The sequence below is a fragment of the Ambystoma mexicanum genome, chromosome 8, assembly GCF_040938575.1.
Source record: "Ambystoma mexicanum isolate Mex_15411 chromosome 8, UKY_AmexF1_1, whole genome shotgun sequence".
Classification (NCBI taxonomy): Eukaryota; Metazoa; Chordata; class Amphibia; order Caudata; family Ambystomatidae; genus Ambystoma; species Ambystoma mexicanum.
Window position 1 is genome coordinate 1,126,324,248 of NC_090929.1, and position 19,814 is coordinate 1,126,344,061.

A 19,814-nucleotide genomic window follows, 5' to 3' on the forward strand; every position below is an offset into this window, starting at 1 on the left:
TGCAATAGGAAAAGGTGGAGGAGCAGGTGGAGGAGCAGCAACAAAAGGAGGAACAACGACTGGAGGAAGAGGAACAGTAGAAGGAGCAGGAGGAGCAGGAACAACAGCAGGAAGAGGCAAAGCAGCAGGAAGAGGAACATACGGAGGTGGCGCAGTGGCACCAGGCCTTCATTAGTTTAACAATTTGTCGATGAATTCGTCGGAAACATGAAAGTCTTTAGAGGGATATATTTTCTGGATACCCAGCGAGAATGCCCTATCCATATTCCTAGCTGACTCAGACTGTTTATCTTGATCATATAACAACGCTTTTTCGGCGTTCGTTTTATGACGGCGCACATGTTTTTCCCTACCCTTAAGCTGCTGTAAAGCTTCTTTTTTCCAATTCTGTAAGACATCGAATTCTGCAGGTCTAGCCTTTTTCTTTAATAAAATTGACTCTAAATACTCAATACGATAGATTTCAAAACTACCATTGATCGACCACTGAAGTTCAGAAACATGTCTAGTTTGTCTGTGCTAAATATTAAACACTATACTACCAATGCCATGCTTACAGTACATAGTACAAGCCGGCGACCCCTCCTGTGGTGCCGGACAGCTAAATTCCAAAGATTGTCTATCGCTGCGGAATAACGCCCTGAAGCAGGTAGACAATTTCCCAGGCATATCAGAATACTGGTGTTACCTGGTCAATAATTGTATTTGCAGATACAATGCGCCAAAACAAATGATCAGGATACTTAAGAATCGGGTCACGACTCACCTGATTAATCCTAAGGAGGTCTGATCGGATTACAAAGTTCTTTTCTAACGAATGTTACCTCTTGTTTGGTGATTTCGACAAATCTGCCCGCCTCGATAAGTGGACCCTCTTCAAGATGCTGACTCAGACCGCGAGCTCACCGTCCAGGGATCGGGCTGTGCAGCGCTGTTGAGGTGTCGCGTCTCTTTCAGAAAGGGGCACCTTTTTGCTACACTGTCTGATCCCGGTCCGATAGCTTGCGTCAACCTTCAACAAGCTGGCATCAATCTTGAGGGTCCCTATTCGGACGCCATCTGTGAAATCAAAAAAAAGATATCGAGGCTGAGTACCCTAAAAGGAAATACACCAAATGCGGGTTACCAAGAAAGATACAGAGATCTTTATTCTATACTGACCAGTTTCAAAGGACAAAGCAACAGGTAGCTACCGGCCCTCAGTACAACACAGTGAACTCCAGCCCTGTTCGGTGTGCTCAGTGAGTGGGGCTGTACATTAGAATAATCGCACCTTTTATACAGCCCAAAACATGATGTTCAGCCCACCTACAAGTTAATACAAGTTAATACATCACTGATCTAGGGTTCGTGCCAAGTTCATACATCTATACATTTAGGGTTTACCATTAATACATTCACCAACAAGTTACAATGGCAACAGAATGTCTTTGAATTTATCGTTAAACCTTTTCATACATCTTCATTCAATGCAGTTAGACAAGTGTTCACATCTGAGTATTTGAATATATTATGTTTAACATGTACTCGCGGATTAGCTTAGTTGGCGCAGGTAATCCTCTACACACAGGTCAACGAAGGACAAGGCCTCAGTTCATGACCTGCCTGCAGGCAAGTTACATTTTAGTTTGTACACAGAGGTCAAGACGGCCATGTTACATTCGGAATGACACTGTCCACCATTTCGGAACATAGGGTGACATTAGAGAGAGAATCTAAATGGCGGATGAACCTAAGATGGCGACTTACACTGATCTAAGGTCAAGATCTTGTAACACGGATTTCTTCGTGAAGCGGCATGGCGTAGGCCAATATACATATATTCATACAGTATAGGAGGCACGATATGATTTTCCGTTCGACATCCCGTCTGATGACAAAGTAATATTTGAAATGAACATTACTCATTGGGTAAAAGCAAATAAAAGAGACGTGCCTCAGAGAATGATGTTAGCACAGAAACGCCCTGAATATTTTGATGAGGACGTGGTGAAAGTGCCAGTCTCATTATGGACCACTGGCCCCTATGACGTAGGCCTACAAAAGGGGTTCGGGAAAGTGAAGATTAAATTGAAACCGGGAGCAATTTTACCTCAAGCATGGTAGTGACCCATGTCTCGAGAGGGATATGAAGGAATTTTCAAGACAATTTCCGCCATGATGGACCAGGGTATCTTAGTGACGTTAGAGTCACCATGTAATACGTCAGTGTATCCTATTAAGAAATCTAAAAGGGGGGTTGTGGCGTTTAATCCAGGGCCTTCACCTAATAAACCAAATTGTAGAGGCTGAGTTCCCTCTAGTCCGAACCCATCTACAATTCTATGTAATATACCTATTGATGCACGATATTTCACGTGATTGATTTGAAAAATGTGTTTTCTCAATCCCATTGCACAAAGACTCACAAGATTTGATGTTGTTTACCTTCAGACAAGTTCATCTGAAAAGCACACGGTTGCCCCAGGGGAATTGTGAGTCCCCATCGATTTTCAATAGAGTCCTCCAGATGGACTTGAGCAATATTGCCTTAGACAGCATTGTATTGCAATACGTAGATGACATTTTAGTTTGCAGTACCACAGAGGAAGAGTGCAGGCGCGATTCTGTTCAGTTGATGATTATACTTGCTGACAAAGGATATAAGGTTGACAAGGAAAAGCTACAATATTGTCAACATGAAGTGCTGTACATAGGCCAATTGATTTCACATGAAGGAAAGAAGGTCACTCCTGAAAAAGCTGAAGCCATTTTGAAAACAGCCCAGCCACACACGATAAAAAAGAGCTTCTTGGGACTATGTAATTATGTCAGAGCATGGGCCTTTGACTACAGCTTGTATACGAGGCCTCTTTTACAGGCCTTGAAGAAAGCACAGGCAACGCAAGAAAAGATCGTGTTGACTGAGGCAATGGAGGAAGGGTTTGATGAATTGAAAAAAGCCATTTGCACGGCTCCAGTTTTAGGAATTCCTAATTATGCAGAGGAATTATTTTTATTCTTGCATACAGAGGGCACTCTTATGACTGCAGTGCTCATGCAGAGAACCACGTTGGGGTACAAGCCCCTTGCATATTACAGTGGAATCTTAGACCCAGTTATGAGAGGTCATTTTCCATGCGAACAAAGTTTGCCAGCTGCCGTGTAAGCCATAGAGAAGGCTGCAAGGATAGTGATGCGATACTGTATGACTTTATTTGTTGAACATGCATTATTTGCTATTTAGAAAAACCGAAAGGCACTTTGGCTTCTGCCTAAGAGGTAGTTATATGGAATCCAGCAATCAAAATAGTCTGATGCAAAATAGTAAATCTAGCTATGTTTATAGCCGAGCCATTCACAGAAGGAGAGCCAATAGACGATTGCGCAAACTATGAAGAGTTCTATGATGAAATCCCTAGAATAATAGAGAATGCATTGGCAGGGGGAGAGATTGTTTTCATTGACGGTTCTTCCAGAATTGATCAAAATGACGGACAGAGATATACAGGCGCTGCTGTGGTAAAGCACCTGGCAAATTGGGAATTTCGGGTACTCATTAGTTAGCACATGCTGCAGAATTATTGGAGTTGATACTTGCGCTCGAGAATCACACAGACCAGGAAGTAACAGTGTACAGGGACTCTGCCTATGTGACGTTGATGGTGCACGCAGTACTAGTGTGCTGGAAAAGGAGGGGCTACCTCCGAGCGGACGGCATGCTGGTGCAGCACGCCGCCTTATTAGACAGGCTTATTAAGGCACTATAACTCCCAGTGGGCATAGCAGTTGTAAAATGTGCAGCTAACACGAAAAGGACAGATTTTATCTCAGCCGGAAATCAAGCAGCAGACACTGAAGCCAAGCGCATAGCAAATACAGATATAGGAATGATGAATGTTGAAACATGTGATGTGCATGAAAGAATAACTGTAATGATGACTGTGGTTGAAGGATATAACCATACATCCAGAACACAAATAGTGAAGATCCAGGCGGATGCACCTCAAGAGGAAAATAATTTATGGATGCGAAGAGGGTGTTCTCTAAACCCCTCTGAAGTATTGTGGTGACAAGACAGCACTGGTAAACCAATGATGCCTATAGCCTTAGTAAAGGTGGTGCTGGAACAGCTACACTATCCAGCGCATACAACTAGGGAGAATCTAGCTACAACTATTGCCGAGGAGTGGTTTGTTCCGAATTTGTTGGAACATGTTGCATTTTCTATGGTAAACTGTGTGGTTTGTCAACAATTCACGGCTGGGCATACACTGCGCACAGTTAGGAGAGTGATTCCGAGACCTAAAGATCCTTTTCAGCACTTGTATATCGACTATGTCGACATGATACAAGTTTGTAATGGATATAGATATTTAATATTTGTGGTGTGTCCTTTTTCAAGATGGATAGAGGCAGGCCCATGTACACACCCAGACTCCAATTGTGCAGCCAAATTCCTAGTATGAGAAGTGTTTCCTAGATGGGGAGTAAGGTAAGGAGGTTGGATAATGGTCCACATTTTGTTAACACAATTTTTAAACAGATTAGCTTGTTCCTTGGTATGAAGCACAAGATTGCTTCAGTTTATCATCCGCAAGGAAATGGGATCTGTGAGAGGATCAATGGCTTGCTTAAGGAATGAATAGCCAAGTTGAACGCAAAAGGGTGGTTTCATTGCCTACCACTGGCATTATATGCATTAAGGAACCAACCAGTTTCTGACCATCATTTACGCCTCACGAAATCGTGACAGGAAGGCGAATGAGAACACCCCGAATGCCTCCATCTAGAATTAGAAGTGATGCTCAGCCAACAGCAGATGTGTTAGGATTGGAACTGCATAATTATTTTAACTGTATGACTTCCAGTATTTATGTCATTTCAGGACAGTTGCAGAGACAAGGGTGTAGGGCAGTACAGAACAGAGAAGGAGATGCTTCAACAAACCAACCTCAGGACTTTTTGTCTTCACCAACTTAACCCCGGAGACGCAGTCCTAGTGCGAAACCACACAAGGAAAAAATGGGACAAACCTCGCTTCAACTGTCCCTTTATCGTTGAAGACGTCACACCGTCTGCTGTCAAATTTCAGGGCAGGCGTGCTTGGATCTTTCTGGGGGACTTCAAGATTTTCTCTGGAGAAACTCCTCTGCCTACACCCCTCTGTGAAGAGACTACAAACATTGGGGAAGATTAAAGAACTTTTATTTGGACTGTGGCTTAGTTCTGGACACTCCCTTTTGAGCAATTTATGAAAGGGTTAAAGCAAATGAATTTGAACACTCTGTGCATCCTAGTTGCATTCATAAAGCCACAGTATCTTGCTGACTTTGGACTGAGGCATACTCAAAATCTTGATAAAAAGAGGATTATGCCAGACTTTGATCGTGGACATAGCAACTGGAAAAGGGTTCAGTACCCTGATTCATTCCACACTGAGTTTTTGTTTGGATCTACTCATGGTGTTGCCAGGTGGTGACCTTTCTAGGAGCATACTCACTTATTTCGAGTTGGTGTTGCGCTCATATCCTTCACTGATGGGGAGAAGGACTTGCATTCCAGCTTTCCTTCAAGATCCTGACAATGAAACAATTATAAGGAGATTGCTTATAGTCATCACTGAATAATTCTTGCAGCTACTTGAGTTCAGTGAGAAAGATACAAATGCCCCTATCAAAAGAAGTAGCTCTTAGACTAGTGAGTGTGGTGTTTTTTTGTCTAATTAAGGAGTACCCACATCTTGTTGGGAGGCACACTGATGTGCGCTCATTTCTAAGGGATCAGAGAAACACTGCGAATATAAATGTTAGCTTGGGGGGAATAATCATCCAAGCGAGCATCTATTCTGAGCGAAATCACAGAGCAGTATAGAAACTTTCCTCTGAGGGACAGATCGAGAAAAGGTTGATGAAAGACAAGACTTTTTGTTCATGTTGACAGGGAAACAACATGTCGTCTGGGCTGATGCAGATTCGAGGCATTGACTGGGAGCTGATCTATGTAGTGAAACATATCTAAGACTTACTGAGGTTGGGTTTTTCTTAATATAGAACATTACATCTCGAGTGGTGAAAAAACTGGTTCCAGACATACAGAGAACTGGTTCTTGTCATCCAGTGAGCAGACCATCGAGCAAAAACAAGCCACTGAATCAAAAACAGCAGAAGCAAGTCATTATGCAGACCTATTAAAATATGTTTTTCCTTCCTTAGGTAATCAAGGATAGGGAACCTCAGTAGCAACGTGGTTCTGCCCAATGAAGAAATACGCTCATATTGTCCAAGAAGTAGATGTTGCAAGATAACTTACCACTGCATAATCTACACTTGCATTGTATTTATAATCATACTGCTTTCACTGACTGTGAGAACTGCGTTATACATAGGTGAAAATGGAGCTTAGACTCCTGTGTATCTTCCTGAATGTAAGGAAGATGTACGTGTGGCAACTACAAGGCAGCCTAGACCCTATATAGTTATTCCTGTTCCAAGGAAGAATGGTAAATTGACTGAGCTTCAAATGGATGTCATTAGTAATAACTCATGCACAACACTTGTTTTAGTGAATGCGTTTAAATGCCAGAGACATGGTCGGCGGATCAGGCAAGGTAAGGGGTTGATAAAGGTTGAACCTACACAAATAATGCATGCAAACACACATGGTTGTGTGACTATTGACCCAAAAACAATTCCCAAAAGAAAGTCACATGGGGAGATTCTACGACACATTTTCATGCCCAAATGGGCTGCTGAGCAAATGAAACAAACTGACCTGGCACGCACAAAAGAAGCACCTGTGGGTGTACCCCGACAACTGATAAATGTGCCTTTGATACCTCCAGAAAGAAGAAGCTGCATGGGTATCCTTCATGACATAATCATAAAAAGAATCAGACCTAAAAGTAGCACGCAGGAAGACAGCTACAAATTAAATGATTATCTGGACAGAACAGCACACCTGGGAAATAACATATGGTACCAACATATGAAAGAAGTTGGAAGAAGAACATCGAATGAGGAATGCTTTGTATGTGTACTCTTGCCATACAGTATGGGAAAGTCGAAAATCTTCATAGCAATTGAAATATATATCCAAACAGCACATTGTCTTTCACATGTGGCACTTTGCAAAACAAGAGGCCAGTTCATGGGTCGAGATGCCTATATGAAATGGGCAACTGAATGGACAGATCCAGATGAAGATGATTATGTACAAGACTCAAAGACAAGGAACAATAACAAGACAAATAATCATGTGATCAGATACGTGAAACCTGGAGTGAAAGGAGCAGAAATGAAAAGGGAAGTGACCAAAAAACTGGATAGTCCAAATAAAACTGAAGAAAGCATTTGGCACTGGAATTACAGAGGACAGATGCAGATCTGGGGATCAGTGTTATCTCCAGATGGATGGGAAGAAGGAGTGGTTATCTGCAGCGCATGGATGTTGTATGATCATCCTTAATCAACTGTATTGAATTTACAAGTACTGTGTAAAACACTTTGGGAAAGTCTCACCAAGTTGCTAACCTGGGTCGGAGACAAAGGAGGACCCATGCAGATAGTACCATTAGAAAACTCTAAGCTGTGTTTCAGAAATAATGGCAGAGGAAAAATGGGAGAGAATCAGAACTGTGGTAGAATATTTGATGTGCCAGGATTGGTGCATGGAAAGGCAGTAATCATGGACCATGATTGGGCTTGTGGATCCAGAGCATACATAAGGCTACCTAAAGATTGGGGAGGAATCTGCGCACTGATGAATGCCCATTGGTGATTCCGAAAAGTGACCTGAACCTTGACAGTTTTCCAAAAGCAGAAGCTCACCTGAGGAAAAAGAGATCTATGGAACTTGTGAAGAGGATGGAGAGGGAGAATTGCTTTTCAGCAAAATCAATTGAAGCCTTTGATGTTATTCCATATGAGCACAGACTGGTCAGCCAACCTTCTTCAGTATTTTTATTAATCTTTCTACCAGCACTCCAGGTTGGAGCAAATACCAAATGGTTACAGATAACCAGATGGGAATTGCTGCAGACAATCAACACTACCATAAAAGGATTGAATGCAATCAGAGAAGAGATGAGAGCTATAAGACTGAGGACCCTCCAGAATAAATATGTCCTGGACATGATCACAGCTATGGATGGAGGTGTTTGTGCAAAAATCAGAGAATCATGATGCACATTTATACCTTTTCAGGATGACGAGAATGGGACCTTGGCGGAGGGCGTAGACATGCTGAAAAACCTCCATGGCCAGTTGATAGACGAAGTAGAAGACATTGCTGATGACAGCTGGTTTGGAGATCTTTTCTCTTGGGTTCCACAATGGATGGCAGACATATTTAAGCTCCTTGGAGCCCTGTTACGGTTGATGATGCTCGGATTCTGTGTGATCAAGATAATAATCTCACAATGCAAGAAGACTGCAAAGAAAGCCATAGGGATGAAGATCATGATCGATGTTGAACCAGGATGGAAGCCCAAAGATCTGACTGATGAAGACATCAGGGGCTTTGTGAAGGCCAGCATCCATGCACCTGAGGGAACGAAGTTCCTGTATCCAAAGGACCATAGGAAGTATGTGGGAAAATTGATTTATTGCAGTCCAAGTGGACAGTGCATGCTCATGAGGTGGAACTAGGATGAGCATGTGAAATCCGCCGGATGCCTGAAGGGAGTCATAAAGATATGGATCCCTAAGAAGCATTACTTCAATCCAGGATGTCTAGAGATAAAGGGTGAAGTGAGAGTGGTTGATTAATCGCCCAGAGGGGGGAGTATAGAGCAGGAGCTAAGTACCCCCACTCCAACTGCCCACTTTCATTACCTGAAAAATGGGAACCAAAGTATGTGACACATACAGAACAGCTAAACCAGCAAAGAGCAGAGCCTGGACTCTGTGCAGTACCCATAAGAATACCCATACCTAAGAGAATCTGGGAAGCAAGATACCCATTGAGAAAACCATACCTACATTCATGGAAATATGTTGCCCATTTGAATTAAATCCCTGAAGAAGCAAAGAAGATGATGGATGAAGGCGAATGGTGACGTCATACAAAACTAAACTGACACCAATATAAGAGATAAACAGACCAGAGAATGCAGACAATATATAAGATATTAAGATGCAACAAGGATAAGTGACATCTTTGGATAAAGGTGAAAAAGGTTATGCCACAGTCCTGATGAAGATACTTAGTTAGTTTAAACGTGTACAGACGCAACAGAAACGCAAGCAGCAAAATAATCATGAAGCTAGACACATGCTTTTAATAGATATATTGCGGCAATCACATATATATATATATATATATATATATATATATATATAGATACATATGGACAAGTAAAGGATGAACATTTCCACTACAGGTTATGAAGCATTACCGAACAAAGCAAGAAGGCCTCATTTCAGTGTCACAGTTAAGGAAAGCAATTGAATTAAACAGAATAAAAGCTCAGCTAAGGAGTTGACTGAGCCAGGAAACCCAAGGTCTTATCAAACTGGAATGGGCTGACATTGGATACAATTAGTGAGAAGGAACAGAGGCTCCTGTTAAGAAAGGTCAAAAAAACAAAAAACGTCAGAGGACTAATGGAGAATAAAATCAAATACACGAAAAGTTCGATTTCATGGTGTCCAGTCACGTGGTAGAAGGAAGTTGGACGATCAAGGTGGTCACACCTACGCACGAAGACCGGCTGGTGCCCACACTCCCTGAAATTCTCGGAGCACAGTACAAACTCAAGGCCAATCTTCAAAGTACTAATTGACACTGGACCATTGAGGTGATGATGGATTGATACAGTAATTGGAGAGAAGCTAGTGCTAAAACGAGCTCATCCACACCTGGTTGTTCAGTCTGCATACTGCTAGACGTGGGTGGAAAAGTACTGATGGGGTTAGAAGCCAACCAATTGCAGAGGACCGTGTAATTAAGGGTCCTATAGTTTGTGTAGCCAATGGGACGTCGCACATTTAGTGACGTTCATAGTGTCCATTTTGAGGGGAGGGCTTAGTTGCCCCACCTGATGTTAATTATTCTACCACCTTCCTCACTGTTCTATACAGATATAGAACTCTTACTTAGACATGCACATAGACCCAATCACACCCTCCATTAGGTTTTTGTAGTGTGCACTAGGACCCCAACCGGCCCATAAAGCTGGGGGTTGCCCAATAGCACTTTACGCTGAAGTAGCAGCACCCGTGAGATAGATGGGGATGCAGATGAATACTCTAGCATCAAATCAATAATGTCAACTCAATGGTTTGGCAAAGGGAGTCCATTTAATGACAAGAACAAAAAACAGGGAGTTTCATGAATATCAGCGGTTGCTTGATCTTCCTTCTCGCTTGTCAACTCCAACGAACTTCATAAAAAACACATCATTTATACTAAAAATTCGTCATCAGTGACGCGTAATGCTTAAAATGTTGCATGTTCTAAGTAGGTAACTTTAATATAGGTACTATATCTGTATATGGTAACAGAGTGAGGGGATTGGGTAAACACTGTCAGGTGGAGCATCTAAGCCCTACCTAAAAATGGCTACTGTAGACGTCACTAAAAGTACAACGTCCCATTGGTTCTACTAACTATAGGACCCTAGATCACTTGGTTCGCTATGATTGGGTTGGCACCAGCCCCACTCATACTTTTCCACTTTGCCTAGCAGCATGCAGAATAGTCGGCCAGGTGCAGGGTCACATACTTCGGCATGAATGTTCCTAGTACTTCAAAATGGACGGTTGGAGTGCGGGCCGTACTTGGGTCCTCCTCTACACTCCCCCCTCTGGGCGATTCATCGACCACTTTCATTTCTTCCTTTGTATCCATCTTCTTTGGATCCTCTGTATTCACTTTCACTTCATCCTCTGGGTCCATTTTTACTTCATGTTCTGGGTCCATACATGATGGTCTGAAGAAATGTCTCTTTGGGGTCCATATTTTTATGACTCCTTTTCGACTTCCTGCTGTTCTTACGAGTTCATCTTTGTTCTACGTGATTAGTTGACACTGTCCATTTGGGCTGCAATAGATCCATCTTCCCACATCATTTCTATGCTTTCTGGGATATTGAAACCTAGTTCCTTCTGGTGCATAAATGATAGCTTTCACAAAGTCCCTTATTTCTTCATGAGTCAGGTCTTTGGGCTTCCACCCTGGTTCAACATCAATCATGATCTTCATCCCTATGGCCTTTTACGCAGTTTGCTGACACTGAAAGATTAATATCTGGATAACACAAAATCCGAGCAATATCATCACTAGCAGGGCTCCTAGGAATTTGAATGCGTCTGCCATTCATTGAGGAACCCATGAGAATAGTGATCCAAACCAACTGTCATCGTCCACTTTGTCAGTTTCCTCTATCATTTGGTTCTGTAGTGTCGTCAGCATACCTATGGCCTCTGTTAGAGTTCCATTTTCTTTGTCATGAGAAGGTATAAATGTGCAACATGATTTTCTGATTTTTTCTGAAATACCTCCATCTATAGCTGTGATCATGTCAAGGACATATCTGTTCTGGACAGTCATTAGTCGAATCGCTCTTAACTCTTCCTTGATTGCGTTGAATCCCCATATAGTCATGTTGATGGTCTGCAATAACTCCCATCTGGTTATCTGCAACCATTTAGTATTTGCTCCAACTTGAATTCTTGTCATGAAAATTGTCGTGAACACTGAAGAAGTCTGACTGAACAGCCTATGTTCATAAGGGATAGTATCAAAAGCTTCTATGGATTTGTCAGAAAAGTAATTTTCTCGCTTCATTCGGTTCATCAATTCCACAGATCTCTTCTTCCTCAGGTGAACATATGCTTTCAGGAAACTGTCAATATTCAGGTCACTTTTCGGAATCACCAACGCTGGGACATGGACATTCACTATTTTACATATACCGCCCCAGTATCATGGCAGTCTGATATATGCTTTGGATCCACATGCCCAATAATGATCCATGATCACTCCAGTACTGTGTTCCATTCCCGGAGCATCAAAGACTCATCCGAAGTTCTGATTCTCCACCATCTTCCTTGTGCCATTATTCCTGAAGCAGAATTTCGGGCTTTCCAATGGCACTATCTGCAAGGGTCCTCCTCTGTCTTCAACCCATGTTAGCAGTTTTGCAAGCTTCGGCCACAATGGCTTTCATCGATTGTGCACTATGTTGACGGTGGGCTCGTAGTGACCGAAGATCATCCATGCCCTGCACATCACTACTCATTTCTCCCATCTGTCTGGTGAAAGCACTGATCCCCAAATTTCCACTTTGCCTCTGTTTTTCCACTTTCGAGCCTCTTCTGACGTCTTCCCTTGAAAGTTTAGTTTGTGATTTGCTTCTCTTCTGATTTCTGCTTCTTTAACTCCAGTCTTCTCGTATCTGATCACAATGTGTTTTGTTTTTCCATTGTTTCTTGTCCTTATGTCCTGGACATAATCATCTTCATTTGGCTTTTAACTTCACTTAAAGTAGAGCTTCTCATTGTTGGTTGTCCAACCTTCCTGTCTTCTTTGGCCGATGTAACTGTATTTATTGAAACTAGACCTGGTGTGTGTGTGTATTCATCGTTTGCATGCGTGTGTTTGTCAGTAACCTTCTTTCCTTCTTACTCTGCCGACCCTGTCTCCGGCTTTTCAATTTGTTTGTTACCATAAGTGTGTGTGTGTCATTGCTAATCACATCCATCTCAAGTTCACTCATTCTGCTATCAGACCTTCTAGAGACTGGAATGACTATGTAAGGTCTGGGTGCCTTTGTGGGTGCACTCGAATCAGAACACTTTGTGCACCAATAGAAAATGCAGTTCTAATCATCAGTGACAGTAAAACAATGATGAATACAATTCATAGGTACACGATTCCTCTATAGGTTAACCTGCAACACTTAGTTCCGGGACAATACGAGCGTCTCTCCTCCTGAGGGATGAAAAGATTACTACTTTGGTTGCCCATCTCGATCATCCGAGGAAAGAAAACTAACTCTTTAATACATTCTAGGCAATGTTATTATATCCGGATTCTACTGTTTCTGCTTGTAGGTTGTAGATACTGAAACAATTGTCCTTCTTTGCCTGGACAATGGATTGTCTATCATCTCTGGATTTAGTTCCTTTGTTCGGTTATGAGAATGTCAAATAAAGTATCAGTTCAGCAAGTCTCTTTACTGTGCATGTTCAAAGTACATGAGCTCCCAGTAAGTGCCTCTTACTTGATTCACTCCAGAAGACATATCGCATCCTTGTCAGTGTAAAAAGAGTGAAGTCTCTGGCAATACATTCTCGATCTGTCCCTCGGCAGAAAGTTTAAATTCTTCTCAGATAATTCTGTTGATGGTTAGAGAGTTCGACCTGTATCATGATACCATGCAAGAGCATGTTCATCTGTGTAGAATTAGCTGGGTCTCTGATGAATGTGAGGAGGTGAACACCGGCGGATCTCCCCACAAGTTCTGGAAAATCCTCAATTAGGCAAAAGAAGATGTTGCTTGCCAATCTGCTATCTTCTGGTGTCAGGGACATTAGTCCTGCCCTTGCTAAAGATTGGAACTGGTTGGCCCTCATTCACTGTGAGCAGTTTCTGCAATCTCGATGTGTGTGGAGAGCAACTTGGATGATAATTCCGTTCAGGATTATACTTAAACGTTCTGTGTTTGCTGGATCTCGAAGAAATGTAAAAACGTCTGTGTTTCTCTTGACAAGATCTGGACAATCTTCAATTAAGCGAAAGAACAGCACGTTGGTAAGCCTATTCACCTCTTTTTATTCTTGAGACATTTGTTTATTTCCTCTCTGTACTCCGAAAGCAGGAGGAACTGCTCGGCAATAACAGTGAGCAGCCTCCTTATCGTCTTTTCGTTTTCAGGATCTTGAAGAAATTCAGTGATGTTGGTGAGCCTTCCCACCAATGACGGGTATGACTTTAAAATTAGATCAAAATAACTCAGGACGGCTTTGTTGATGTTGCTACTGTGGGACACCATAAGTGAGTCTGAACAATTTATTTGAAACGAATCTGGATACTGTATCTTCTTCCAATTTGTGTGTCCTCGATCAAAATTTGGCGTATCCTTTTCTTATCAAGGCTTCAGTGTGCCTCAGTCCAAAGTTCAAAGTTAATAACCTCTGTTGTGGCTTATCCATGCAATTCTCTTCTTCACCCTGCAACTAGGATGCACAGAGTGTCAGTTTTTATGTCCTTATCCCCTTTTTGCATAGAGGAAATGTCCAGAATTAAGCTACATCCTTACACAAAAGTCCTTTGTCATTGCTTTGATGGTCATGCGTCCTTCTTGCTCGTCATGGATCTCGTCTGTACGTGCTGTGGTTCTTCCTCGTTGTCTGTAGCTTCTACGTGTTGGGGTGCAGGCAGGTGGCCTTCTCCAATGTATGGCTTGATGTCACCCAGAAAGATCCAAGCTCTCCTTCCTTGTAGCTTGACTGCAGAGGGAGTGACGTCTTCCACTGTGAATGGTCCGTTAAACCTTGGCTCGTCCCACTTTTTCCTCATGTGGTTCTTCACCAGGACCATGTCTCCAGGGAAGATTGATGGTACACATAAACTCTGAACTGGGTTTGCAGTAATATCTCCTTCTGTGTTCTGTGCTGCCCTGTACCCTTTTCGTCGTTGCTGCAGCTGCCCTGAAATTACAGTAAGACAAGATGTCATGCAATTCAAGTAATTTTGCATTTCAGACCCTAAGATTTCTCCTGCTGGCTGTGTATCACATCTAGCTCTGTCTCGGGGTGTCAGGGGAGTGCGCATCCTTCTGCCTGTTGCTATTACATGCAGCATAAGATGATGGTCAGAACCAGGCTGGTTTCTGAGTGCATACAGTGCCAAAGAAAGGCAGTGTAACCATCCCTTCCTCAGAGTAAGCTTCAACTTGGCTATCCTTTCCTTTAACAAGCCGTTGAGCCTCTCACATATTTTATTACCTTGCAGGTGATACACCGACGAGAACTTGTGCTTTATACCAAGCAGAAAGCTAATCTGTTCAAAGACTTTGTTAACAAAGTGAGCCCCTTTATCTGATCTCATAACCTAACATACTCTCCACCTGGGAAATACCTCTCTCACCAGACATTTGGCCACACAGGTAGAGTCTGGGTATGTGCATGGACCTGCTTCTAACCATCTAGAGAATGGACACACCACAACAAATAGGTACCTGTACCCATTACATACTTGAATCATATCGATGTAATCAACATGCAAGTGCTGAAAAGGTCCATTGAACCTTGGTATAACTCCTCTAATTACTCGTAGTGTATGCGCAGCTGTGAACTGCTGGCAGATCATACAGTTCACCATAAAAAATGCAACGTGCTCTGCTAAATTCGGTATGAACAAGTCTTCAGCGAGCGCTGCTGCGAGATTCTCGTTTGTCATGTGCGCTGGATAATGCAACTATTCCAATGTTCATTTTAACAGGGCTATAGGCATTACTGGTTTACCAGTGCTGTCTTGTCGCCACAAGCTTTCGGAGGGGTTTAAAGAACACCCTTGCCACTTCCAGAGGTTCTTCTCCTGTGGTGCCTCCCCTTGGAGCTCCATTAACTGGGTTTGCCCCATGTTATTATAGCTCTCAGGTCCACTTCATTCAACAATAATCTTTTCATGTACATCAGTTATTTCCACATTCATTATGGTTTCGTCTTTGGCTGCCATATGCTTGGCCTCTGTGTCTGCTGCTTGATTTCCTTGTGAGATAAAATATGTCCCTTTTGTGTGGGCCATGCATCTCACGACCGCTATGCCGACTGAGAGCTGTAGTGCCTTAATGAGCCTATCCAATAGGGCTGTGTGCTGTACTGGTGTGCCATCAGCTCGGAGGTAGCCCCTCCTTTTCCACTGCGCTAGGCCTGCATGCTCTTTTGATGTCACATAGGCAGAGTCACTATACACTGTTACTTCCTGGTCTGCGTGATTCTCAATCGCGAGTATCAACGCCAATAATTCTGCAGCTTGTGCTGAATAATGAGATGGTAATCGTGCACCAATGAGTACTCGAAGTTCTCTGTCAACAGAGACAATTTCTCCTTCTGCCAATGTGTTTTCTTTCACTCTGGGAATTTCCTCATAAAATTCTTCATAATTCGCGCAGTCATGTATTGGCTCTCCTTCAGAGACTGGTTCTGCTATGAACATAGCTGGGTTTACTATCTTATATCAAATTATTTTAATCAATGGATTTTATATGATCGCTTCATAAGCAGAAGCTCTCTGAGATGTCAATGTGCCCTTCGGTTTCTCTAGAATAGCAAATAGCACATACTCGACGTACAATGTCATGGAGCATCCCATCACAATGGTTGTAGCTTTCTCTATGGCGAATGCTGCGGCAGCTGAACTTTGTTCTCAAGGGAAGTGGCCGCTCATCACTGGTTCCAAATTCCCACTGTAGTATGCCGTGGGATTGTACCCCAGTGTGGTTCTCTTTGTGAGCACTGCCATCATAACGCTGCCATTTGTGTGTGAAAACAAGTAGAATTCCTCTGCATAATTGGGAATCCCTATACTGGCGCTGTGCAAATGGCTCTCTTGAGTTCAGTAAACCCATTTTCCACAGTCTTAGACCATTCAATTTTCCCTTTTGTCACCTGTGCCTTCTTTAGGGCCTGTAACAAGGGCTTGGTATATGAGCTGTAGTCAAAGACCCAAGCCCTGACATAATTGCAAAGACCTAAAAAACTCTGCATCTGTTTTATCGTGTGTGGCTTAGCTGTTTTCAGAATGGCTTCATCCCTTTCATTGGTAACCCTTTACCCCTCATGTGACATCAGTTGGCCTACGTATAGCCCTTTTCGCTGACAATATTGTAACTTTTCTTTGTCAACTTTATATCCTTTCGCAGCCAATATAGTCAAAAGCTGAGTAGAATTGCGTCTGCATCTTTCCTCTGTCGTGCTGCAAATTAGGATGTCTTCTACGTATTGCAAGACAACACTCTCTAATGCAATATTGCTTAAGTGCATCTGCAGGACTCTGTTGAAAATTGAAGGAGACTCAAAGTACCCCTGGGGCAACCTCGTGCTTTTCAGATGCATCTGTCTGAATGTAAATGACATCAAATCATGTGAGTCTTGGTGCAATGGGATTGAGAAAAATGCATTTTTCAAGTCAAACACCGTGAAATATTTTGCCTCAACGGGTATATTACATAGGATTGTGGCCGGGTTAGGGACTAAAGGGAACTCGGCCTCTACAATATCATTTATCAGACGTAAATCTTGAATTAGTCTCCAAGACCCTCCCTTTGATTTTTTGATAGGGTACACTGTGGTATTGCATGACGACTCTGACGTCACTAAGATGCCCTGTTCCATCATAGCCGAAATTGTCTTGAAAATTCCTTCATCTGCTTCCCTAGACATGGGATACTGTCGTACTTTGGGTAAAATTGCTCCTGGATTCAATTTAATCCTTGCCACTCCGACTTCTTTCAATAAGCTTATGTCATAGGGGCCTGTGGTCCATACTGAGACAGGCACCTGGGCCATGTCGTCCTCAAAATATTCAGGACGATTCTGTGCCAACATCAATCTCTGAGGCACTTCTCTTTTGATAATTTTCACCCAGAAAGTGAGATTTACCTCAACTGTTGTTTCTTCTCCATCTGCTTGCTCGTCAAAAAGATCATCATCAGTGACGTCAGTCAATTTGTACCCTTCTTCAACGGCGATGTGCACCATTGTCGGCCTTCATCATCGCAACCATCGATCAAGGCCATTTTCCCTCGCACTATAGCTGTGTGTATCTTCAAGGGAAATACTTGTCCCATCTCCTCGTGCATAGGTATTCTTGGCCTAAATAGACATTTTAATCTGGGGTCCTCATGGTTGTATCTGCAAGGCCTGGTAGCCCTGCCATTAATAGACCGACTCCATATGCAAATATTTCTGGCTCTAATGGGATAGCTCTCATAGCTGTGTGTTCCTCGTATGCTCTAATCATCTCGCATACGTTCAAATAGTGCATTCCTGGAGTTGAACATATTATGCCCTTCTCATTGGACGAGATTGTCATCTTTAACTTTGTCATTAGGTCTCGTCCCAAGATACTTACCGGGGTTTGTCTCGAACATAACAGTGGTACATTCATATCACATTCTCCTATAGAGACTGGAAGTGTATCTGTAAAAGGAACATGACTTGTTGCTCCTGTGAAGCTCCGAGTATTTATAGCATCGCCGGACAAGGAAAACTTGCCTTCACGTATACACGAGCGTGTTGAACCTGTGTCAACTAAGAAGGAATATTCTTTATCCCCTATAACAACATCCACCCTTGGTTCCTGGTGAGGGTCTGGTGTCACTGATAGGATAGAACACATCAGGTTTCCCAGTGAACTGTCCTAGTCCATATACAACTATGTCCTGTTTTGCGTGAATAGACTTACTCCATCACCAGTGTTAGCTCTTATTCCAGAGTTCACAGCCTGACCTGCACTTACTGTCTGTGCCAGTTGCATCGGCGACTGTTGAGACTGTCCTTGTGGAAAACACATCAAGTTCTGAGGTTGCAAGCTTTTCTGTGCTCCTGGTGTTTGTTTTTGCACCGTGTGATTCTGTGCAACTCCATTTCCTCCCTGCTGTAAAAACACAGGTGGATTCACCATACCTGCTCTTGTTCCTTGGTCGTTTTGCACCATGCCTTGACTTCTGCATGTGCGTGCTAGATGCCCTGTTATCCCACACGTCCAACATATTGGCAGTGGTCTGATTGTTTGCCCATTCAACATAACCTGATTGCCATTTTGCATGTTTTGAAAGCCTCACTGATTACTCTGCCATCCTCTTCCTCTAAACCCTCTCCCTCTGGGCTAAAACCCATTATTGCCCTGATGAACCTGCTGTGGATTATTGAACTGCTGTATGTTAGTTATCATTGCCCCTTCAATGGCATATTTTGACAGTTTTTTCTGCACTAATTTTGCCTCTTGGGCTTTTCGTGCAGCCTCTTTTTTGTGATTCCTTTCCTGCAGCAGTCTGCAATAGTGCGCTATGGTGAACTGTATTTTAGACCACGGTTTGGCCTCGATTCCTACCAATTTCTTGAGCTGCTTCTGTACCTGATCTGGCAGCCCTTGGCATGATATATGGTAAAACATGGGTATAGATTTCCCCCAAGATTCCCGCGTTTCAAGTACCCACGCATCTTGCAAATTCTGGATGTAAAGCAAAGTGTCCTCTGACTCCTTCATTTTACGTGTCATTATAGCTCCCATATCGGAAGTATCCGGATATAGCAATTGTAATGCTTTCCATACCACAGCTCTGCAATTATTAAATGGCGCTCCATCATGCGCAGTATTAACTGTAGTTACGCCAGGATAACCTGCACGTGTCCACACATCGTCAGCTCTGTCACCAAATATGGCGATTAAAAGACCCTTGTTATCCCCTATAGCTAACGTGTTCCCTCCCATCATTTTTTCTAACTCGTGTATCCATTTTCCGGCTCCCGATGTCAACATTGGAAGCTTATTTTTCAGGTTTTCTCGATCCATGTGTTGCCATGGAATATACTGTGGTCTCATTCCTCCTTTCTCGAGCAACCTGGTAATGTCCTTAGTCGGTTCATGTAGGGTGGTGGAGCCACCCCCCTTGACCGTAAGATACTTCTTCATGTCAGTCTGACTGTGTGGCTGACTCTGATGCCTTAGGTGCAGACTTGCTAGAATCTGACCATCATATTCCTTTTCCTCCGGAGAAGCATTTTTCGCATCTCCTCTCTTCCTCCTTTTATTCATGTTCCTTTCTTTTGGCGTCTGATATCATCTGTGCCCAACTTGTGCAACTTCTATCATCCTCGTCG